The 24906-nt window shown below is 42.7% G+C and overlaps 1 protein-coding gene across 1 annotated transcript in view; it reads left to right on the forward strand.

Annotated features, from left to right (window-relative positions):
- The window catches only part of LOC138265860 (collagen alpha-4(VI) chain-like), a 946529-nt gene that overhangs the window by 28079 nt on the left and 893544 nt on the right, over nucleotides 1-24906 (forward strand). Inside the window, exons 2-5 of the mRNA XM_069213964.1 lie at nucleotides 4196-4243; nucleotides 5170-5205; nucleotides 14718-14765; nucleotides 15658-15692. The gene's annotated coding sequence lies outside the window, so the exon portion shown is untranslated. The remainder of the gene's footprint in view (nucleotides 1-4195; nucleotides 4244-5169; nucleotides 5206-14717; nucleotides 14766-15657; nucleotides 15693-24906) is intronic.

The raw sequence follows: 24906 nt of genomic DNA on the forward strand, positions 1-24906 counted from the left end.
TTTTCACTCAAATCTTTAAAACTGAATATTTCTGGTTCTACTGATTGGATTTTTTATTGTTTTGGGTTTGTTGTTTTATTAAAGAAAATTCTATTTTGCTAACTTGGTGCTTACCAAAAAGCCTGGCCTCTCTGGTCAAAGTTGTGACATCTGCAGGGGTATGGTGATCCTTTTTGTGTGGTTTATTACTGTTTGAAGTGTTGCACAAATAGTTTACACATTGCCTCTAAGTTAATCCTGACTGCTGTCTGCTAAGCTACCTGAGAGTTGAGCACAGGTGACTTTAGGGTGTCTTTGTGCCTCTTCCTGCCAAGGATTGTGGTTGCTGCTTGACCTGGGCTCACACCTCAGTAAACCAACAACCCAATTTCTTTCACAAACAGTGAAGAGAACAACATTGAGTGCAGTGGCAAGTAGTTTTACGGAGAAACACACGAGAGAGAGTGGGCAGCACACATGGTAGAGAGCAACATAGGGGGAGGGGAGAAGCACAAGAGGGAGAGGACAACACTTGGTGGGGACAGAGGAAGAAACTGCTGAGACAGCGAATGAGTGGTACATGAGGTATAAAGAAACACAGACTGCAGGGAGCAGGTATTTGGTGTGGGGGGGGAGTTGAAGCCCACAAAAGAAAGAGCTGGAAAACACTTGCACTCTCATGGAATGCTAAACCAAAAAGAAAAAGTAGTTACAGAAAAGCTAAAAGTGAGCAGGAAAAGAATACATGCTAGCCAATCAAAAGGATAGTAAAGAGGTTATACTCAAAGAAGGGATAAACCCAGAAGTGGAAGGCAAACTGTTGAATAAGTAGCAAGCAAATGAGAGCGGCAATAAAGCTAACCAATGGCTGCCAGCTCACCACACTTTTTTGTTAAGCATTCAAAAGGTCTTTTGCCACTATACAGCTTCCTCTGTCTGGAAGAGAAGACCTAAAAAAAGCGGTTTTAACTCTTACACTTTGTTACCCATCACAGTGCAAAAGTCGTGCATCCCATAGCACAATAACTGCACTTCGTTGGTCTACACGCAAGGCAGAAATACTTTTCACAGAAGCTTAAAGCAAAAGCAACAACATTCCAACCACACACCCACACATTGTAGCAGGCTTTCTTTGTGGATATGCTCTTTTACTCCGAAACGGGGCTATACAGATGCTACAATTAAATACAACTTTGCAAAGCTTAGATCCTCCTCTGGATCCCTGATTAGCATACTTCGGTATAAAAGATCGAGATGGGAAGGTAGATCCTTTGCTCTTAGGGCAGCCCAATTGGGGAATTCTCTACCGTCCGAAGTTCGATCAGTAGACTCTGAATTCTCCTTTTGGAAATCTCTGAAAACCATTCTCTGTCCTGTATAGGGCTCCTGATGTTTGTTTCTTTTCTGTTTGGGTCTGCAGCAGTGCTGGGAAGCCTTTGGCAGCCATGCGCTTTATAAAATTCTAAATAGAAAAATAGAAGTCCTTTGCTTTTCCACATTGATGTTAAAATCACGGCTTTTTAAAACGTAAATTGCATATATTCTGTGTTAATACTGACAATACATTTCTTAATAAAATATACTTCGTAGAATGCAGTGATTATTCATCTACATAATACTAATGTGCACAAACAACTTTGTGAAAAGTACTCTTACAGAGAAACATTCTTCATGCATTAACCATTGTTCATAGAAAAACCTTGGAAAATAACACGCAAACGAAATGATTGTGTTTTTCCTGCTTGTCTGGGTTCATTTAGTTTGAGGATAACCTTGCTGTGCAGAGAAAATAATCATAAAATGCATGGAAAAAATTTGCCCAGGTGAGGATAAACTGGATAACTTTTGTATTCTTTCTAAGTGGTGAAAATCCACAACTTTGACAGTGAAAAAAACTAATTTGAACACCCCAGTCCAGCACAAGGCAGACGTGCAGAAATGTTAACGGGACAGAGTATAGTCTCTCACCACAAAGATGCAGGGATACCCACAGCACTCCCCTTTCTTATGGCGAGGTGTGGTGCATCAGTGTTTGATTTGCCTCACTTCAGAATTGAGAGAAATCAGTAACTACAGAAAAAGCATCAGGCTTTTTCGGCAGGTTTTTGAGGGACTCAGTGGTTGATGGCAGTTTTCAAGTGAGTAACCACCATTAACCACTGTTGACCAAAGACCCAGAGGACTACTACACTCCTCAAAAAGTGCCAAAGACTCCTATTTGGGGCTTGGCTTTCTCTTGGTAGTGTACTAACGTCATGCAGTCAAAACTTACTACAGGGAGTGGTTATAGGTTAGGCATGTAGATACAGTGTGATGTAATCAAATAGCGCCTAGTAAACATTTATGTCTAGCAAGGGTGATAGAAAAACACATATAGGTCTTCATACTCTAGATTAATTGAACAATAAAAATAGTGATTACAAACAATCAGAAGAGTCCTGAAAACATCTGGGATCAAAATATAAGCCTATTTTATATCATAGCAGTACTGCCTTCAAGCTATGTCAATGCCATACCATTGTGCCTCGTGGCTATGATAACTGTAAAGAAATGTTCTGGGGACACGGCATTCCTGTTGACTGAAACTGTCTCACACTCTCAGCCATTCACATGTGTTGGGCTGAAATTCCTCCAAACAACTTGGTATAATATTTTTTTCTGGTATGGCTAGACATATTTTATCCTCAAGAGATCCTAACAAACATGTAAGTTCACTGGAGATGCTCCATCTTTTTCTTTACAGTCATCATCACTGCAGTGCTCTCATGACTGACGGACAACTAAAGTGCATCCTGATACAGAGGAAGATTGGCTACGGACTCGTTAAATCAGACTGTGCAGTGAATGGCAGTGTTCGCAGCAGTTATGTTGTCCACGGACACAAGTCTTTTTTATCTGTATGCCTATTGAAAAGATGCCTGCTGGTACTATTTGATTAACATTCCTTGTAGACACAATACCTGGGATGCCTTGCATTCATTACGTGTGGGGCATCATACTTCAGTCATGACCCTAGTGGTACATCATATCTCCAAATTCAGGCCCTAGTTCAGTCTCATTTGGACTACCCTAATGTTATCTACCTTGGACTACTAAACAAACTTATCAGAAAGCTTCACCTACAGCAAAATGCTACAGCCCTCGTTGTAACTTGTTCCAAATTATAGGACTATATGACCAGTATTCTCAGAAGTCTGCATGATCTTCCAGTTAAAAAAATGAGTGCTATTCAAGCCTCTGGTTGCGGTGCACAAGATCATCTCAATTCTTCACACTCCTTTCTTGCATCTAAATTCCAGCTAAATGTCCCTCAATGTGTGCTGTGCACTCCTCTGGTTAGTTTTTACTGGGCCTTGCAAATACCAACCAGTTCCATATGGTGACGAGGCCTTTTACATAGTAGCCTCCAAAGACTGGAACAAACTTCCCCTGGAGCTTTGGTCCAGGTCTTTAATCCTAGCTTTTTGGAAAAAAATGATAACTCTGTGCCATGAAGCTTCAGTATACTGTGCTTCATAAATATTACCAAATAGCATAACATGTAGAAGTGCTCCGGAAGTGTGTGATGTGTGTAGTATTCATGTAAATGGTGGTTGGGGGATGCCACCACCTCAGTAGGTTTTGTCCTGCTGAAGTGAGAACTACTCACATTCCATCTCCTCCTTTGTATACCATTCCAGAAAGGGAACACACATAAAGGTCTGTCTAACCTACAATCAACAATACCACATTGGCCAATCTAAACTGTTTTAAGATGTGAGTTTTTGCTTCAAAGTCTGATATCAAGGGAAAAGAAAATGAAGATGTAAAATCCCTGGACAAAGGAGTGTTGTAACATTTACATAAGGGAGTCCTCTTGCTGCCTTTCTTGGCCACTAAAGGAGAACAAGAACTGGTCAACTTGAAGGCAGCATTTGTATATATAATTTGGACACAGAGGAGCTGTGCACACCAGTGTTGGGCAAGAGTCTTATCAGGAGTAAGATCTATGCTGGTGTATAATTCCTTTGTAATCAATCAATGAGAGTGTTGCAGAGACTATTAGGTTTAAACTTGTTTATTATATTTCTTATGTGGGAGAGCTCAAATAATTACAGAGAGAGCAGTGAATTTAGCCCATTTAGGTAATAGTCCCCCTGGCAATCGATATTATCTTCTAATGCTGTTGTGGCATACTAAAGCAATCTTCTTATAAGTTCTTCTCTTCTCCATTTAGACCAACTGACGTCTTTTCCAGACAGTACCCTCAAAGAGAAAGCCAGAAGTAAGTGTTTAAAAATAAAACAAAAATACTATTGTATGTTTCTTTCTGCTGTCCCTTATTTAGCTCTTTATAATTCGTCTTCTCTAATCTCCTCTCTTTCTTGGTGATTGTTACTCTTTCGGCATCTCAATCCTTGTCTTACTGGTCTTTCCTTTCCTGACTTCATTTATACTTCAAATTGATACTTGTTCCCAAAAAAACAAAAACAAAAAAAACAACTCAGAGGTCTTTCTTTTTGATAGTTCAACTAATTATACTGTTCTAGGAAAAACAGTCCTCATACACACACAAAGAAAAAAAACACAGTGTTCACCTTCAAATAGCAATTAGCTTTTTTGTACAAAATTTAAAGAGGTACATCATACCTCTCTCTTCATTTAAGCTTCTCCCGCTTCAACTTTCCCCAGATTTACTGCCTGCTTAGGCCTCCCTTTCACCCTCCATTCCCAAACCTGGGAACGCACCTGGCTTAGTCACGCTCCTGCAGGAGCATGGCGGTATCGTGTGATTTTCAGACTGGGTTCACCCTGCTCTTCTCTTGATGTATGGGCAGGTCGATGCCTCCAATGTTACAGTTTATCCGGCGTCCGGTGGGTGACAGTGTTAGAGGGGCTCTTGGATCCTCTCTCTGGGGATGGCAGCACTCCACCTTTCACGGTTCCCCATTGTCCTTCTCAGGTTCCTTGGCTTTTTCTTGGTTTCTGGCTCCTTACTTTTCCTCTGCATCCTAGTCTCTTTTGATGTACCACTCCTTCTCTTTGTCTGACTCTTTCCTTTCTTGTAGTCCGTCTTGTCCTATCTCTCGTTCTCCTCTTTTCTCCACTCCATCTAGAAGTAAAAGTCCTTTTTTTATACCTCTTCTGCTTTATCTTTCCATTTGCTAAAGGTGTCAAGTGTGTTTACACTTTCTTTTCTTTCTTTTACAGCTTCAGGCATTATCGCAGACTGAGTTAGAAGCTCAGGTAAGCCATCAATTTCCTTATCTTTACTAGGAATCCCGCTACTGTGACATATCCCCTAGCTCAGATTTTCCTGATTGGGGAAAATGGGAAATTTAAAAAGGAAATCCACATTACCCTGATCCTGACCCTTTCAATGTCGTATTTCAAACTGGAAAGGTTGGAGAGACAGAAACCACCTTAGGACCCTAGGATTATTTCCTTTATTTTGGCTCACCTAATACTTACCCCAAATACTTAACTTTGCCATAGGCTAATCAAGACTTCTTGGTATTTATATGTAGTTCTGCAGACCTTAACACCATCAATAGAGCCTGTAGGTGATTAAGATGACACCTCAAATTAGGACTAAATATAAGTATACCATCTAGATATGCTGAAGCATATGGGCAGTGTTGCATGAGGATATGGTTCATTAGCCTCTGAAAGATAGCCAGGGCATCATGTAAGCTGAAAGGAAGGACCATTAATTGAGACAGTTCATAAGGTGTAGAGAAGGTGGATTTATCTTTGCCTTCAGGCTTTAAGGGTACTTGCCAATACACTTTAGTGAGATTGATTGCTGTAATATATTAAGCTTCTCCTAGTCTCTCTATTAATTCATCAATGTGCGGTAAAATGTAGCTCTATAAAATGTTGACATTTTATTAACAGCCCTGAAATCAATACAAAACTGACGATTTCCATTGGGTTTGGGAACTATGGTGATAGGTGAACACCACTCACTAGTTGAGGGTCCGATTACTCCTCATTTTAACATTTTGTCAATTCCTTATTCAACAGCTTCCATTCTGGCTGCCGGAATTCAGTAGGGTTGTTGTTTCACTACTACATCTTCTTTAGCATGTATAGCATTAGTGGGTACTTGAGTTTTCCAAGGGACATCACCAAAACCCCAAAAATTGGTTCTAAAGACTGTAAGAGCTCTTCCCTTTGTGAAGCGGGCAGTAAGTCATCAATTGAAATTTTTCCTACTGTAGTTTCAGTTGTGTCGATAGAGACAGTAGTGTGCACTTCAGCTGGGAGATGTCCCAATCATTTCTTTAACAGGTTTAAATGGTAAATCTGTACTCGATTTTCAGACAATTGGAGCTTATAAGTAACTTGCCCAATGCCTTTCTATAACTTTGAACGGTCCTTCCCATCCAGACCTTAATTTATTTTCAGAGGATGGCAACAATATTAAAACCCAACCTCCCTCAAGGAATTCTCTCCATTTTTTCCTTTGTCATAATAATATTTCTGGCACCTCTGTGTCTTTTCTAAATTGTTATGGGCTAGTTCACTCAGTTTCCCTAGCCTAGCTCTCAGTTGCAATGTGTAGAACATTAGATTCCCGCCTTCACCTGTCTTGAAGTAAAGTATGAGGTTTTCTCCCAAAGTGTAATTCAAATAAGAGCAGCCCAAATTGTTTGGAATTTACCCTCTAGTCATGAACAGGGCTAACAGCAATGATTGATCCCAATTTTTCCCTTCTCCTGATAGCATTTTTTTAGGATGAGTTGAAGAGTTACATTGTATCGCTCCACTAATCCATCTGTCTGGCAATGGTAGGCAGATGTTAATAAGTGTTTAATATCTAACTGCAAATTTGTTTCATCGGCTTGGAGTACCCTGATCAGTCATTATTTTTTTTGGGGAAATCCCATATGGGAGAAAATGTCAATTGATATATGTGCTATTATCTTAGTGGTAATCTCTCTGAAAGTTATTGCCTTAGGATATCAGGTAGTATAGGATACCAATACCAATTAATACTTATATATTTTCGAATCATGAGGAAGAGGTCCTATGAGATCTATTCCTACCCTTTCAAACGGTTTTCCTATTCTAGGCAGGGGTTACAAGAGTATCTTGGGGGTGTTAATATTGAAAAAGTTGATGTGCACAATGATACATTAATTTATAAAAATAAATTCACATCACCATTATCGAATTCACCCATTATGAACTCTCCATAAACCCCATTTCAAAAATATGTGGTCAGGCAGACTCTGAGACTTAGGCCTGAGGTACTGATTGACAGGTCACAGGTGGGGTGGCACATAGCTGGAAGACAAACAAGCGAACAGGAATCTCAGCTCAATTCCACTGATATGCACAACGACACCACAGTGGTCAAAGGAAATTGGCCCAGTAAAGCACACATGTCCAGAGGGGTGCACACATTCCCAAAATACCATAAAATCAAATGCCACATGAAGTTGAGAACACTCATCCAACCAGAACACAGCACACAATAACACGCAGCGATCATGCGCCCCTCATGCTGGACATCTGGACATGTTACCCGCTGACCCTCATTGTGTCCATGCAAGGTTGAGGCCCACCTGCATTTGTTATCAGGGACCTTATTTACGACCTAACCCTTTTGCTGCCAGGCCTTTTCCCCTCCTGTGCCGAGCCTTTTTTTGGCTATTTGGGGCAGTTCGCGCTTAGGCCCTCATAACTTTTTGTCCACATATGCTATCCAAACCAAATTTGCGTCCTTTTTTCCCCCCAACATCCTAGGGACTCTAGGGGTACCCAGAGTTGATGGATTTCCCTGGAGGAGACAAAGAAATTATCCAAAATACAGCAACAATTTCGTTTTTTTTTTAAACAAATGGGAAAAAGGGCCACACAAGAAGGCTTGTGTTTTTTTCCCTGAAAATGGCATCAACAAAGGGTTTACAGTGCTAAAATCACCATCTTCCCAGCTTTCAGGAACACCCAGAGCCAATAAAGGAGCTGCACCTTGCAATGGGTTTTCATTCTATACCGGGTATACAGCAGTTAATTTGCTGAAATATAAAGAGTGAAAAATAGGTTTCAAGATAACCTTTGTATCTCCAAAATGGGCACAAGATAAGGTGTTGAGAAGTAGTGGTTATTTGCACATCTCTGAATTCCGGGGTGCCCATACTAGCATGTGAATTACAGGGCATTTCTCAAATAGCTGTCTTTTTTACACACTGTCTTACATTTGGAAGGAAAAAATGTAGAGATAGACAAGGGGCAATAGCACTTGTTTTGCTATTCTGTATTCCCTTAAGGCTCCCAATAAAAATGGTACCTCACTTGCGTGGGTAGGCCTAATGCTTGCGACAGAAAAAGCAACATGGACAAATCTAATTTTTACATTGAAATCTTTTTTTGCAGTACAACAAGGACCAGGGCCACAACCATGGCAGGGAGGTGTATGCAAAGCATCCATTTCACGCACTCCTCAAAATTTCAATGTACCAAAATTAAAAGAAAGGAACAATGAGACAACATGAGGGATTAAAGCCTTTACTTGCGTACGGGATGCCCAGAGCTGCTAAATGTGTTTTGTCGACCAGGTATCCTCACTAGTGTCCGCCACTCATCGTGTCTGCTGGAGCCTAGGCCCCACTCCACTGCTGATTCCCCTGGAGGGAGGTGTGGGGGTTGGCTGGCCACACCCCGGGGTGGCAGTCTGACAAAGAGGGAGAGAATTGGAGGGGCAGGGGGGCTCCCTGACCAGTGCTTAAAAGCAGGCACCCAGGTCCCGGCACCCACAAGTCAATTGGGATGGGTTCCAATCATCAGTTCAGAAAGTCCAGTTCTCGGGCACCTAGCCCGGGACGGAAATTCCTTCATTGCGTGTGGTCCCAACAGCAGCCCCAGAAAGCTAATAGCCTCCAGCCAAATGGAGGCCCCCTTTTAGTTCCAAAACAAAGCTGTTCTCCAGTGTGGGCAGCCAAGTTTCCCATACGCTTGGGATAGTGAAGACTTCATAACAGCAGATGCACAAAATCAGGTAGATGGTGAACCACCCCATGGTGCTGAGTCAGTAGAGAGGGTTCAGCAGAGCAACCAACTGCCCCAGCCCATTACCATCATTTGGGCAAACTTTGATGGGTTCTTGTCCTTGCACTGGACTCTCCCTGCAGCAATATTTTGCCTCCTTCTTTCTCTCAAAGTTTTCCATCAGGCCAAGCAATCAGCCAACACACTAGACCTTACTCACACTGTCTAGAGGAAGCAATAGTGCCAATCTCAGACACTGCAATATCAGAGGCATATGGGGGCTGCATAACAACTCTCTGACCCCCTCCGGTTCAAAACAATTAAGATAACAGTCCATATGAAGATCTAGGGAAGCACCCAAAGACCAATAAAAAGAAGCCCAAAGCTATCCCAAAAGAAGTCTCTAGAAAAGGGCGTAGTCAAGATACCTGGCGCAACTGGGTGGGAGGGTCACGTTTCATGCCACATGCCGGGCTAGCAAGGTATTCACGTGACCTCAGGGCATGTTGTGATTGCCAACCAAAGTTCAGCTGTGACACGCCTCCTCTTTATATACTGCCCCACGCACATGTAGGTCAAAAGAAACTGCCCGCACCGATGGCACCCCTATGCACACACTAGGAGGGATAGAATACTGGAGGGCTGGCAACGCCCACTGAACGCTTATTAATAACTGAAATAACCCACATGCTCACAAGATCACCCCGTAAAAATTGGTTTACCGCTATACACCCATCCAGTCACAGAGAGGGGGAGAGTCAACAACCCATAAAATTAATGCATCCATGAACAATAACACACTTTTTCAAAATAGATACACCGTGTAGGGCCACCTTCCAATGCCTCACTAAAACTGCACAAATGAAGTATGGTAGGAACACACACCCAAAGATAGCACAGGAACCCCTAAGAAATTATTGGAGACAACACATGCAAGGATGCAATGTTTTCTAAAATAACAAACCAAACCTAGCTCTTATCCAACAGGTCTGTAATCGAGCCACCAAGTGCACCACCTTTACAGCAGGCCATCACTTTTTCAGCGACTACATCAATAGTCCCAACAAGATTAATAACTGCGAACTGCACCACAAACGTTTTGTCTCAAACTCTCAAAAACTAAGAAACCTCCATCACCAAAGGACTACAGACATCTCCCCTGGATTCATCCCAAGAACTGCAATGTTCAATAAGTTATGTATTGTTGTACATTTGTATATCCTTTGTTTACTGTGGGTACTGCTGTGTCCATTCATTGCCAAAGAACTGCCTAGTCAAATGGAGTCCACCCAGAAATTGTCACAGCGCTTGTGTAAGGACCTCTCCCATGTCACTTATAATTACATTGACCCCAACACCAGCATTCGCCAACTGCTACACAGCCCCCACACATGATATCAGCACATGACCACCTTGGGTTCCAAGACATCAGGCAGGTCATGTTGTGTCTGTTTGCTGATACCTCATGCAGTAAACGCAAACCTGCTTTACTTGTCCTAAGTGGTAGCCCCTGAAAAAACAAAATGCATCCTCCACCTGTACCTGTGTAGGACTAGGGCCAAGATACAACCCGACAGAGTGGAACCCCATAAAGTAGTAGTGAATCTTACCCATTACGAGACGTATCCCACAGCACTGTACCTTTTCACCAAGCCTAGCAGTATTCAAACTGAACTAGATAGGATGTGCAGGAGAAGCACTATAGGGGAGGATACTGTTTGGCCCTGAGATTTTCCAGATCAAAGATTCTTAGAGGTAGCAAAACCACCAAACCAGGGCACAAATATGCCCGCTCCCGCTTCCGTCTGTGGTCCCAGGTTGGCTCTTAGCGTATCTGGGGCAGTCTTCTTTAAAAACAAATGGATCCCAGACATGGCGTTCCAGTATAGGACCATCCACTTCGATGATACGAAGGGAAATGAGAATCGTAGGGGAGGGCAGAATAACAGCATAGATACCTATGTCAGTAAATCTGGGATACTGATGTGGATAGATATACGTGGTTAGAAGGAAAAGGGCAACCCCTAATTTTATGGAAAAATACACAGTATTCCTTGTGTTTCAGAGGTAAAGGAACAATTCCACTAGGAACAAATTAAAACTGTGGCACAATCCTACACATTCCGGATATGCAATGGGGCACCTCCACCCTGATAGATACTTACTTGCAATGCAACAAGTTTACCTACACTCTGCTCGTCCCAGGACGGTGTGGCCTCTGCTACCTCATCACCATACACAGCTCAGCCCTGGTCTTTCCCACAGACAATCTATCCAAGTTGTACCAACACCCGCTAAAGAAGAAGAAAACTCTGTTGCATCAGGTTCGAAAAAAACCAGACAGATTATTTTGGTTGCGCTTAGTACAAGGACATTCCAAAATAATTCAGACTGTTCTCTGATGCACAGATATCAGTGGGAGGGTCCATACCCTTCTTAACCATGCAGACAAAAGCGAACGCCGGGTGGTTACAAATAACCAGGTGGGAAATGCTGAAGATTATGAACAGCACTGAGCTCGGCCTTAATTGGATTTAGGAAGAACTGAGAGCCATCTGCCTCATGGTGATGCAACATCAGTATGTGTTGGACTTAATGACTGCAATGGAGGGAAGGGTGCATGGCAGGACCGGTGCATCCTGCTCCACATTTACCCCAGGCAATGACATGGACAATGGGACTCTGATTCTTGCCATCCAAGCATTGCACCATTTACAAAGAGACATGCGTGAGGAAGGAGGTACCCCTGAGCAGGAGTGGTCCCTAAACTGGTTCTCCTGGCTTCCCCAGTGGCTGACTGGTCTGTGCACGTCATTTGTTTCCTGCAAATGGGGGTTTCCTGCTGTAAAAAAACGCAGTCCTCAAATTAGGTAGAATGCAAATAGCTAGGGAAGTAGTAATAGTCAAAACTGAAGAACAAGTCCGCAATAATGTGACTGTCATGAAGTATTGGTTAGACAATGTAGTTAAAAATTTAACTAGAGGGGTGAATGTTAATATTGAAAAAGGTGATGTTGATGTGCACAATGACATTTGTATAAGAAAAACGAACTTGCATCACTATTATCGAATTCACCCACCATGAACTCTCTATCACCCCAGACTCAGAAATATGTGGTCAGGTAGGCTCTGAGACCTTGGTCTGAGGTTACTGGTGCCACGTAGCCGGCAGACAAACATGCAAACAGGAAACTAAGATCAGTTCCACAGATAGGCGCAGCGACACCACAATGGTCCAAGGAAACTGGCCCAAGAACGCCCACATGGCTGGAGCAGTGCGTGTGTTCCCAAAACACCATAAAGTCAGATGACATATGAAGTTGAGAACACCAAGTCAAACAGAACACACCACACACAGTAATAAGCAGCGATCACGCGTCCTTCATTCCGGACATCTAAACATGTTACTCACTAGCCCTCATCATGTCCATGCAAGGTCGAGGCCCATCTGCATTTGTTATCGGGGACCTTATTTACAACTCCAAGACAACAGCCCACATGCCTTACCTTAAAAGGTATGCTGAAATTGTTTTATGATGCCCAGAGAAATGTATAAATAAAACACCTCTCAGATCGATTGTACTTTGTGACAGTCCTCAGCCCCTGTTTCTGTAACTGTTCTCCTGGTTGTAGTGTTGAGTTAAACCAATTGATCCTGTTTTGGCAAACACCTCTTCTCTTTTGTTTTTTTCAAGGTAAATTCACATTCGAGCAACAGGGGGTTGGTAGGGAATTTTGCGATGGCACACTTCACATTCTTGACAATATGTTTTTTATTTGAGCCAATATCCCTGGCCAGTAAAATGTCTTAATATAGCCTTGGTAGTCTTCTCAGTTCCAGTGTGTCCTTCAAGAAGGCGGGGTGAGTAAAAAAACAGGATTTGCTCCCTGAATTCTTTGGGGACTAATAGTTGGGGCGATTCAGTAATCCCTCCAACTCGTTATAACAACCCATTCCTTGTTTGAAGCTGGGGCTAGTTTTGTTGGAACTTCCCTTCATTCTGTCTAGCGCACTGCCATGCATTTTGTAAAGAGGAGTCATTTACTTGTGCTGCTGTAAAACTGTGATCTAAAACCCAGGGTTCCTTGGTGATTAAAGCGTTCTTTGTAGCTCTAGGAAACAGAAATTCGGACTTTCCGTTGCAGGGTTTGGCAATAGGGATGTTTAACTTCACTTCTTCTATAGCCATTCCATCTTGGGACCCTTGTTCCTTTTTCTATATAGTTTCCTGTAATAAGGTAAGAAATTGGGGGTTGTCAGTACTAAGAGTTAAATCTTCAGAAAGACTTCTAAGTACCCCTACTTCAATAATAGTTTCTTGTCCTTCTGCATTCCTAACCTCTATTTTAGCTAAAGGGTATGTTTTAATATCACCACAGACAAACATTATCCTTACCAGATAATACCAAACATGTTTGTTTGGTATTATCTAGTAAGGAAGCACCAACTTGTCCTTAATTACTGCTTGCCAACACCTTGAATTTAACAAAGCTGTCACTCACTTTTGATAGACTTGTACACTAACATAGTAACTGAGTCCATCTCCTGGGTGAAATAAATGCATTGGGTACATCATTGACTGACTTCATTGGGTTCATCACTGATTTTTTTTACTTTTGCAAAATCTAGCAATATGTCCCCACTCTCCACATTCGTAACTTTGGGGTTAATTTGGAGAGATTGCTTCTCGTTTTTGGTAATGCTTCTTTAGATTTTCAAGAGGTTCTTTAGGCGGTTTCTTGTTGTTACACATAGAGAGCGAGAGAGAATGTTAGCTGGCATGTTCCCTTTTCAATATCCAAAAGAGAATGCCGCAGTTGAGCCCTAACACAGCTGGTTGCCTTATGAACCGCTTGTTTCAAAGTTACACCAGGATGCTGTTGTAACCATCTCTACGTATTTACTGGTAGGGCATATAAATACTGTTCCAACTAGATTTCGGTGATTTGTTTCTTACTTGGTGGACCCTTAAGATTTAAACCACCTATCGGCAGCATCTTTCATCTTAAAAAACTGTTCTCTGTGTGTTGCCTGGTATTCCCCTCTCCTTTCCAAAGTGAATGCGATATGTTTCTTCATCTGCTCCTAATAAATGAAGTATAGCTTTCTTTAGTTCAATGTATGGAGTAATTCCCATAATATTAGCAGTTTATAGGCTGCATGGGCTTCTCCAGTCAATAAGGGGGCCAAATAATATGGCCACCTTTCCACGGCCAGGAACTGGATCAAGCCACTCTTTCCAACTTCAGTAAATAAGCTTCTGGATCGGTACAAACTTCTGTTGGGATACTGTAAGTCCCGCTATGGTTATCCCCTTACTGTGGGCATTTCCAGAGGCTAGTTGGAGTTGACTCTCAGGTGCTTTTGTTAATTGTTGAGCCTGTGATTTTAGCGTGTCACAAAAAACACTTTGCTCTGCTTCAGCACCGTTCATATAACGCTCCAGTGCCCATTCTAATTTATGTTGACTGTCCGCTAAATCTTGTATCAGGTTCTCTATCTTGTGTCAGATGGGCCTTATGCCCGCATTCTCCGCCACGTATAGAATTCCTTTGTAATCAGTCAATGAGATGATTGCTGAGACTATTAGTTTTATATGCGTTTATTCTATTTCTTATTTGGGACAGCTCAAATAATTACAGGGAGAGTAGTGAGTTTAGTTCATTTAGGTAATCATCCACTTGACAATCAATGTTATTTTGTAATGCTGTTGTGGCATAATGAACCAATCTTCTTATAACTTCTTCTCTCTTCTTTTTAGATAAATTGGCATCTTTCCCAGCTGGCACCCTCGGAGAGAAAACCAGAGGTAAGTGCTTGAAAAACAAAAACTATTGTGTGTTTCTTTCCGCTATCCCTTATTTTGGTTGTTATAAGTCTTCTTATCTAACCTCCTATCTTTATTGTAGACTAACTCATCAGGCATCTCAATCCTTCGAATTGATACTTCCCCCCTCCCCAAAAAAAACACCAACTCGATGCCTTTACTTTTCGTAGCTCAACTAATTATACTGTTCTAGGCAAAACAATCCTCATACATACAAAAAGAAAAACAAAACGGTTATCCATTAGGTTTTCGGTATGTGTTTTCAGGAGGAACATTGCACCACTCTCTTCATTTAAGCTTATCCCTCTTCAGCTTTCCCCAGATTGACCACCCGCTTAGGAATCCCATTCTCCTTCCAGTCCCACACCCAGGCATGCACATGGCTTAGCCACACTCGTCCAGGAGCTTGGCAGGATTGCACGTTTCGTTTGCAAGGTTCACCCTGCTTCTTCCGCTGTACGGGCAGCTGTGTGGTCGGCATCTCCGACCCTCCGGTTTATCCAGGATCCGGTGAGTGACAGTGTTGGTTGGGTTCTCAGAACCTCTCTTTGGATTAGCAGCACTCTTCCCGTCACGGTTTCCTTGTCATCCCAAATTGGGAGGCTGTAGGCGATGGTTTGCTCTTGGGATCTCCGCCTCTTTCTTCGTTTACGGCTCCTTCCTTTTTCTCCGCTACCTTGTCTCTTTTGATGCACCTCTCTCTTTCTCTTTGTCTGACTCCTCCCCATCTTGTAGTCCATCTCATTCTTTCTCCTCTTTCCTCCAGTCCCTGTAAGAGTAAAAGTCCTTGTATTTGTTTCTACCGCTCCTGCTTTACCTTTCCATTGGCTAAAGGTTTCATGCGTGTTTACTGTTTGTTTTCTTTCGTTTACAGCTGCAGGCATCATTGCAGACTAGTTAAAAGCTCAAGTAAGTCATTGGTTTCCTTATCTTTATTGGGAATCCTTCTACTGGGATAGCTGGGCTGCAACTTACCCACTCCACAGGGCTTAAGGACTTTTTCTAGGTGATGCTGGAAATTTGCTGCTGTGACCAACATAGAGATGGAGAGCTTACCTGCCTGCAGAAGGAGCTTGACTGCACCTGCCAGGAAAATTCAACCTCATACCAGACCGATCTGCATAAGCCCCAAGTTGTAAGAGGCTCAGCAATTAGTATGTTTCATGATACTATGATTAGTAATAAAACACAGAATACTGCAGGTCAGGAGAATTAGGAAGCAATAACTCATCATCAGACTTGTGGAACTGCAAATGTAATTGTCTTCACTGAGCTGCCATACCTATTGCTATATGTCCCATGGGAGAGTCTGCCTTCACTCGTCCCCTCTGAGGACCGACTGTTTTGACTAGCGAAGCTCTTCTTGACTTTAGCAACATATGAACAATCTTCCTAGACCATACAGTTTGAGAAACATTGATTTTTAAAGTCACAGTTGATGCCCTAGCCTAAGTCCAGGTCTCAGTGAAGCCATTAGTTTCAGAGGGAGGTGTGTGGTGTGTGAATACCACAACCACCAGAAACATTATACTCCTAAAGGTTTGGGTGTCCCATCTTTAGTCTCTGGGTCACCCCACTGTGAAATCTCGTAGGTGATCCACACATATTTCTAATGAATGCTGACCCACTGCAAGATGGTGTTGTAGCATTTTCATCCTTCGCAGGAATCAATGCTTTCTGAGGCAAATGAATCTTTGGACACTGAAACAGGGTGTGTTGAAAGCCATTAACACAATTTCAATTCAGACCAATTAAATTACAACCAATTACCAATGTAGTCACGGAAGGAAAAATTCAATCAAGAATAAAATGAAAAGGTTTATTACAAACTCAAGCTCAAAGTCATGTGGGCAATTCACAAGACCACGTTCTAAAGATACATAATCACCAAGGGTTGTCCAAGGCGACTAAATAAATGTAAACAAATTAACATCAATAAAACTAAGTATTCAAGAAGAACATTACATATCATCAGCAAAGTTATCTGTTACACAGAAAGTGTTGCCCATAATTAACAATTATCAGTAAATTCAGTTCAGCTGAATTCTAATATAGCTGGGCACAGGGTAAACCCTACTGTTAACCAAATCAGGGAAATACGTGCGGGGGTGGGGGGGAGAGAAAACACCTATAGGTAAAAGACAAAAAGAACAAAAAGGACAAACATAATTTGAAAAAAGGGAACCTCTGGCATAAGGATGCAAACGAAGGTTGGTAAAATTCAGCTAAAAAGGAAAATCATCGGTATGTCAGAAGCTTGATCAACAGTCTTCTGCAAAGATTTGGGTAAAAGTCCCACAGGGGCAAGCAGAGAGGAATATACCTCTTCAAGGGGCTCAGCATACAGGGTTTTTCATCAGTAAAGTTTCAGGAACACAGGAGATCTGACATCTGCAAAGCATCTAGAGAAACTGAAGAACTGACTAAAATCCAATTAATCACTGGTATTTTAAACATAAAACAATTTGATTTACTTCAAAAAGCAGTCCACATTACACTGAAGGGGCATCATCCAATAAAAATCGATCACATGACTCCAGGTTGAAACATTTGCTTTCATTCCCAGGTCTGGTCATATGAACATCTTCCATGTTTGTGACTCCACATAAGTTTGAAACAATTGTATACAATGACAGACCATGTTCCACAACGTTCGATGTTCATGGTCAATATGATACACTGTCTCTATGTCTAAGTAATAGCACCTATTACCAAAATCTAGTCATCTCATGAGAATGACGTCTGAAAGAAAACTCTTGCTATGAAAAAATGAATCTGCATTCCCTGCACAGTTACCAATTACAAAACTAACAGGCCTCACTTAAGACAACACAAGTGAATTAAAGCAATGCATTTACCTAATACATTTTAATAAACACACTTTTAATAAGCAAACATATGAATTTATCATTAATAATGCTTCAATAATGTATATGTTACATTCATTTTAAACGAAAAGAACTCTGTTAATGCATTTCATTAAATTTGATAAGGAAGTACATTTCTTTCATTTTTGCACGCATTTTTAATTCATGAATCATTGGAAATTCAATAGAGTTTCAATATAGTCTGTTAGTCTAAGGCCTAAATGATAAAATATCATTTAAATCTTGCAATTATTTGATTTACTTCAAATACCACCTATGTGGAACTCTACAATGGAAATAAATGCACCTTAATAAGAGACGTGAGTGCAATTTCTTTGTTTAAACCATTAGTGCTTTAATTACCATAAGGCATAAACTGTCACATGTTGATGACTTTTTTGACATGAGGGGCAACACTAAAATTTAGACTACATCAGTGGGAACCATCTGGATTCTAAGCTGAATCATGTAATTCAGTGAGTTGACCTGTGCCAATACTGGGCACCAGTGACCAAATTCTTTGTCACTGTTGATTTTATTGCCTGATCTTGGAAGTGCACAAGAGACTTTATTGATGAGGGGTCTGGGTCCTTTGTTTTAGGGTGGCATGGTCTTGGACTTAATAACATTTTGAGCATTTTGGGCCAGATGTATGACCCTCAGTGTTTGCGACTCGCAATTTACAAATTTGAAAGACTTGCAAATTACGATTCGCAAACACTGATGCACAACAGTGTCTGAGAAACAGTTTTTGATTCCCAAATGGGTCGCAAGGGACTTGCTTCATTAATATTCATGAGGCAGGTCACCTGGGACTAATGCCTGCTCTTAAAAAACGTTGGCACCCCCATTCACAATGGAGAAGGGGTCCCTTGGAGACCCCTTCCCATTTGCAAATGGGTTACCACCTCCTCTACGGAGTCAGTAAATTATTAATGTTTTGCAACCGCATTCCAGTCGCAAAACATTCATACATGCCAGTGCGATTTGATATTAGGAAGGGACGCCCTAAATACACCCCTTCCTAATACCGAATATCAAAAGCAAAATGCAATTCGGTAACAAGTTATCAAGTGCATTTTGCCTTTTGTACATGGCAAAATGTGTTTTACAAGTCACAAACGGCCAGATGGGCCTTTTTTACTGGTAAAATGCTTGTACATGTGGTCCTTGATTTTTAAGTGCTAAGGACCCAGAAGCCTAGGGTTCATTTCACTGTGTTATTCAGCCTTTTACCCAAAGCTCAAGCAGTACAGGACTGATTGATTCCAGAAGTAGTGCATCTGCATCCTTAGCATAAACCTGAAACCCTTGCAGGAAAAATACTTCCAAGACAGAGTGACCGGACATGTTCTGAAGGTCCCCAGGATGATTCAACCTTGCACCGCAGGATAACCCTGGTCACAAGGCCAAGTTTGTAGAAAATATAATGAATAATGTGTAGTGCCTGTAAAATGTCTGGGCTCATTTCACGGCCTAAGACGGTGCTAGAACTTTCTAGTTTCTTTGTAGATTTATCTTTTTGATTTACCTACCTAGAGGTGTTATGCTGCATTTGCTTATCTTACTCTTACCACCTCGAAGAGTAATCCTCAACTACTGTCCCTCCTACTTAGCGAGAATGAAGTACCCAAGAGGAGTACTTTAGTTATCCATATGGCGTACATTAGTATTGCTGTCTTTGGACACTATTGGTAAGCCAAATGGGATGCTTCATAACAGCCACTAAATAAATGGCCCTAAAACTCTTGAACAAGGTCCTTTTATCAGAGATCAGGATTCCTAGCAACCATGACTTCAGAGAAGAATTGTTAAAATGTGTATCTGTCCACGTTCCCATTCAAACTGTAGCTGGGTATTCTTGCAGTTTTGTCAGTGCCCCTGGGTTTGATGCTTGCTTGTAAATACTCCAAAGCGCACTTCCAAACCCCTCGACTAAAGTTATAGGTATGGGACAATGTAGCTTTGGGTCAGAAGTATTCTCAGATCAAACTTTAGGAAGCATGTAATCTGTTTTATCATTCAGAAAGCTCAAGCAGTGGTGTAACAAAGGCCCTCGAGCTCCAAGGGGCCCTCTCAGCACAGTACACTGTGCACTAACAGTGGGTCCATGGGGTAGCCCCCCTCAAGTTTTGTTACGCCATTGAATTCAAGGGCTGTGTATCATTGTAGACTGGTTTTGCACAAGATTGTTGGTCTCAGCGTCCAGTCAGGGCACCTCCTGTGGCTGCTGAACAACTAGAAGTGACCAGTCATGGCTCCTCCATTAGGGCAGAGGAGCGTCGCCCCTCCACCCGCCAGCAGCAGCCGCTGCAAATCCATTAACAAACTAAACAATAATAAACCATGTTTATTATCTCCCAGCCAATCCTTACGCTGCTTTGAGCAATTAATACATTTTGTTTTAATTAATCCGCCCGCCCCGCCCCAACAAAGCACCACGAGCCACTCCTGGAAGTGACTGGGGCTGGGAGAATACCCTTCTGTACAACAAGGCATCCATCAAAAAGTGCAAGGATCACTGCGTCTGTGGGCACAGAGTAAGCTCTTTGTGACAGTCGTTTGCAATACTCGTGAATTTTGTCTGCATTCAGATGGGTAAGGCTCTAGAACTTGTAAATTCGATAACTCTGGAAACTTTTGAGTGTGAGACTGAAACTTGTATGATGACCATAGATTGTTTAGTCTTGTAAGATTTTACTGTAGTTGGGGGTTTAAGCATTACATTTGTTGTTTGTAGGTAGTTTGTTTCTGGTTAGAGAGGTCTTTGTGTGCCAGCGAGTAATTATAAGAGTGCTTTTTTGATGTGTAGCGTCAGGGAGGCATTAATCTCAACACTGTCTTTTAGAGTGCAATTGAGCAAGTGCACTTGGGGGAACTGATGCTGGATTTGGGCTTTGATTGGGCCTGATGCATGGATTGCATTTGTCAGATGGGGACTGGTATAACAGTGTAGGTAATCCAATCCAGTACCAATGTAGGATGAGGTGATATGAGGACACCACTGACAACGTGTAAAAGCAAACTGGTCATGCTCTTGCCACATCACTGTATGGGAGTTTGTATGCAGAACAAGTGAATGTGACCTTTCCATTTTGGTTCCTAAAGGATATCACGTGTGCTTGTATCAGTGGGTAATAATCAGGGCCACTGGCATTATGAGGTGCTGTGACTTTTCTTTGCATAGTTATGGATTAACTGTATTTGCCACATAATCCATCACCAGCTGCATATAGTTGTTGTATGCATTTTAATTACAGCACTCAAATCTGCGGAAGTTAGCTTAAAAGAAACTCTGCACTATTTTATTTTATTGTCATACATGCTGGCCAAAATTGTGTGGCTCATTATTGAGAAATAGGGGCACGAAGAGTTGGCTAAGGTCACACAATACATGTTTGAGTTGGGATTGGAGCCCAGGCATTCTCAATTTGTAGTCCCAGAACTTTGAAAACATAACTGTTCTGCTGGGCAGAAGCTAGAGTGCAACATAGTGCTATATCGCTTTTTTTCTAGCTTTAATTTTAGCCATAGTGCACAGCCACACTGCTGTACAACATGGCTAAAAGACATTGGCAAAGCTGCCAGCCTTTGCTTTGCCAGTGATTGTTTTTTAAAATGGGCAGTGGGAACATCTGTTTTTAATAGAACAGGTACACCTATGGGCAGTAACAATGCAAGTTTCCTTCTTTCACAGGCCACATACAAGTGGGGACAGCAGCATTGCATGCTTGGCTTCCTAACAGCTTAGGAATAGCATGGCAGTAGCAAAGCACGCTTCTCCTTCTTACAGAAGGCAACAAGTGCAGTCTTCCATTCCATGCAGAATAGATTCAACAGGGCAGAATGGTACACACTTTCATCACTCTTAGAACATGTACAGTTCAAGGCATGAGTGACTTGTATGTTATAGAGTGGTCTCTGGGGCATGTGCTTATGAACTCACTGAGGGGAATGTATATGAGGATGAGTGAGTGAATATGCTAGGTCTGACACCATTCTCTCTTAGGTGATAAATCTCACATTAAAATCCCGAAAGTCCTGGTACCCCTATCTTAAGGTGGGCTGATTCTTTGATTTTCCCCAATAGAGAAGTCATAACCTAGTAGGACATTATTTGGTGCATCTCAACCACAGCCTAAGTACCTATATTCTAGATATACACACAGGTGCCAACCTCTTCCAAAAGGTTTTGAGTGTGCGTGCTGCAGGCACTGTGTCATCCCAGCCTCGGTGCTGCATCTATTCCAAATACTAAGCCGTCACTGAATTTAGGGATTCAATAAATGGTCAATTTATCACTCTGAGTGATCAATGTTTTTTTCAAATTTGCAATGCCCTTGGCACACCTGGTTGTCCCGTCTGAGAAGGAGCAAGAGTTTACAAGCCTGCTTGTGATTCTCATGGAATAATTCTGATTAAAGAAACAGTGGCGTTTCCACTCTTCTGCAGCATGCCCTCTTCTCTACTGGGGTTGTGATGTGCTCAGCTTGCGCTTACATTACAACAGATTTTTTTGCTAGACTAAGGTGTGTGAACTGGGTGAACCGATTTGTGAAATTCCCAATGGAATGCAGAGCGAAAATTCCAAGCCTCTTTAGCAAATTGGATTCATTGGAATCGGTGAACTGGTAGTGCGGTGCGTGAAGAGTTAGATGGTGAAAAGGAAAAAAGCATTTCTGCCGATCACTTTTGATTTTTCATTGAACATTTCAGTTAATAAATGGGTTTGAAAATAATCATTAACATATGCATCAATCAATCAATCAGTCAGTGCTTGTAAAGTGCAGCTACTCACCTGCTAGGGTCTCAAGGCGCTGGGGGAGGGGGAAGTGTAGCATATACCAGTGAGTTGGTTTAAAAAAGCCATGTCTTCAGTTCCCTCGTGAAGCTGGTGAGGGAGGTGGTTTGTCTGATGTGGATAGGCAGGGCGTTCCAGGCTGTGGCTGCGAAGTAGGAGAAGGAGCGTCCTCTTGTTCTGGTTTCCTGATCCGGGGTACTTCTGTGAGAGATAGCTGGGCTGAGCCTAGGGCCCTGTGGGACACGTGGAAGTTTAGTCACTGGTTGAGGTAGGCTAGTCCGGTGTTGTGGAGGGCTTTGTGTGCGTGGGTGAGGATCTTGAAAGTGATACTTTTCTCTATGGGTAACCAATGCAGCGTACGTAGGTGTTGCAAGATGTGGCAGTGTTGGGGTAGGTCGAGGACCAGCCTGGCGGCAGCGTTCTGGATATTATTCATAAATGCTTCCATGTTTTTTACTTTTCTCAAAATATATATGTTTGTGTACACTTTCTGTTTATTGGAAGACAGACAGACGATCTGGGAGTGGAGGTTTTGCTTACTCCAAAAAAGGAGTGCCTGGGACAGGCACACATATGGATGAATATGTGCACATTTCAATATTCGAACACATGGAAATCACAAACAAGAACGCTACATCTGAGGAGAGCCCCTTGCAGGAAGTATGTGCATTCGTATGTGTATGTAAATGTCTGCACTTGTAGTTGTAGATACAAAAACACGTCTCTGTTTCTTTCCCTTTTTCTAAACTTTATAACCCCGCCCCCCCTCCCAAACCCCCCAGTAGCAGTTGTCATTGGATAGTTATAGTTAGGACTTAGGGGGTCATTCCGACCCTGGCGGGCGGCGGGCACCGCCCGCCGGGCGGAGACCGCCAGAAGACCGCACCGCGGTCAAATGACCGCAGCGGTCATTCTGACTTTCCCGCTGGGCAGGCGGGCGACCGCCAAAAGGCCGCCCGCCCGCCCAGCGGGAAAGCCCCAGCAACGATGGAGCCGGCGGAGTTGCTCGTGTGCGACGGGTGCAGTGGCACCCGTCGCGATTTTCAGTGTCTGCTCTGCAGACACTGAAAATCAGAATGGGGCCCTGTTAGGGGGCCCCTGCAGTGTGCATGCCAGTGGCATGGGCACTGCAGGGGCCCCCAGGGGCCCCACGACACCCGTTCCCGCCAGCCTCTTGGAACAGGCTGGCGGGAAGGGGTTCGGAATCCCCATGGCGGCGCTGCTTGCAGCGCCGCCGTGGAGGATTCCCTGTGGCAGGGGAAAACCGGCGGAAAACCGCCGGTTCCCCTTTTCTGACCGCGGCTTTACCGCCGCGGTCAGAATTGTCCCAGAAGCACCGCCAGCCTGTTGGCGGTGCTTCCTCCGTCCCCGGCCCTGGCGGTCCATGACCGCCAGGGTCGGAATGAGGCCCTTAGTTTCTATATCACAAAATCTTCCAAGAAAATACTACGCTTACTTCAGCGTCTATCTAGAAAGCTTCGTAGTGATCCGTCAAGCGGAGGCTGAGAAAATGGGGGGGGTCCCAAAATGCTTTTTCCTCATGCATTTTTCCATAGGGATTTTGAACAGCAGTAGCACCCGAACCACTGGATGGAATTACACCAAATTTGGCAGAAAGGTAGCTATTGTTATTTTTTGTTATTTGGTATTTGGTGTAAATCCATTCAACTTTTTTAGAGAAATTACAGAAAATCTAAATTTTTATATATTTTGACGCAAAGGCTTTGCGAATCTTCCCGATTTGATACTGAGATCTGATTGGCTGCCAACACTTCAACAAGGAAGCCGAGTCCTAGAAAAAAAGATGAAAATAAACAAAAGGGGCGAGTGTAGGGACATTCTGACCCCTTAGCTCTGGTGCTCGGGTCCCGGAGCAAAAAATACATTATTTTTTAGGGTCGAGCCTGCGTATCGCAGCGAGACGCTTTAGTGTTTAGAAAAGCTCGGAGCCCTTTCGACGTCACGTCAGTGTTTTTCATTGGTTCGTGGGCCTGCCTAATAAAATCTGCTTGTTTTCATTAGTCGAAGGCATGCATACGTCATCCGGTGGCTAGCTCTCCTCGAGCGCATCGACCAAGTACAGAAAACATGCGAGGCTCGCTGTTTTCTCTCCGGCTCGTGGACTACTTTTTCTCTAATTTACTAGCGTGATTTCACTTGGCAGAAGTCAAGCGCTTTACATAGTTAATTGCACTTTTTCGGGTTACGTACCTAAATGCACTTTTGCCGATAGGTGAAAAGTCGGGTTAGGAGTCTACAACGATATCAGCTCTTAACATGAGCAAACGCGAGACCTGTTGCATTGCAAATGCTTGTTTTAATTTGTGGCAGATCCAGCAAAAGTAAAAAAATAAAATTAAAATAAATGCGGGCTCCCATGCCTGTTTCCTCCTAGGTTAGTGGGACAGGTGCTGGGGCATTGAAATTATCAATGCGGTGGTGCTGCCCGTCCCCG

Source organism: Pleurodeles waltl, chromosome 11, assembly GCF_031143425.1.
Source record: "Pleurodeles waltl isolate 20211129_DDA chromosome 11, aPleWal1.hap1.20221129, whole genome shotgun sequence".
Classification (NCBI taxonomy): Eukaryota; Metazoa; Chordata; class Amphibia; order Caudata; family Salamandridae; genus Pleurodeles; species Pleurodeles waltl.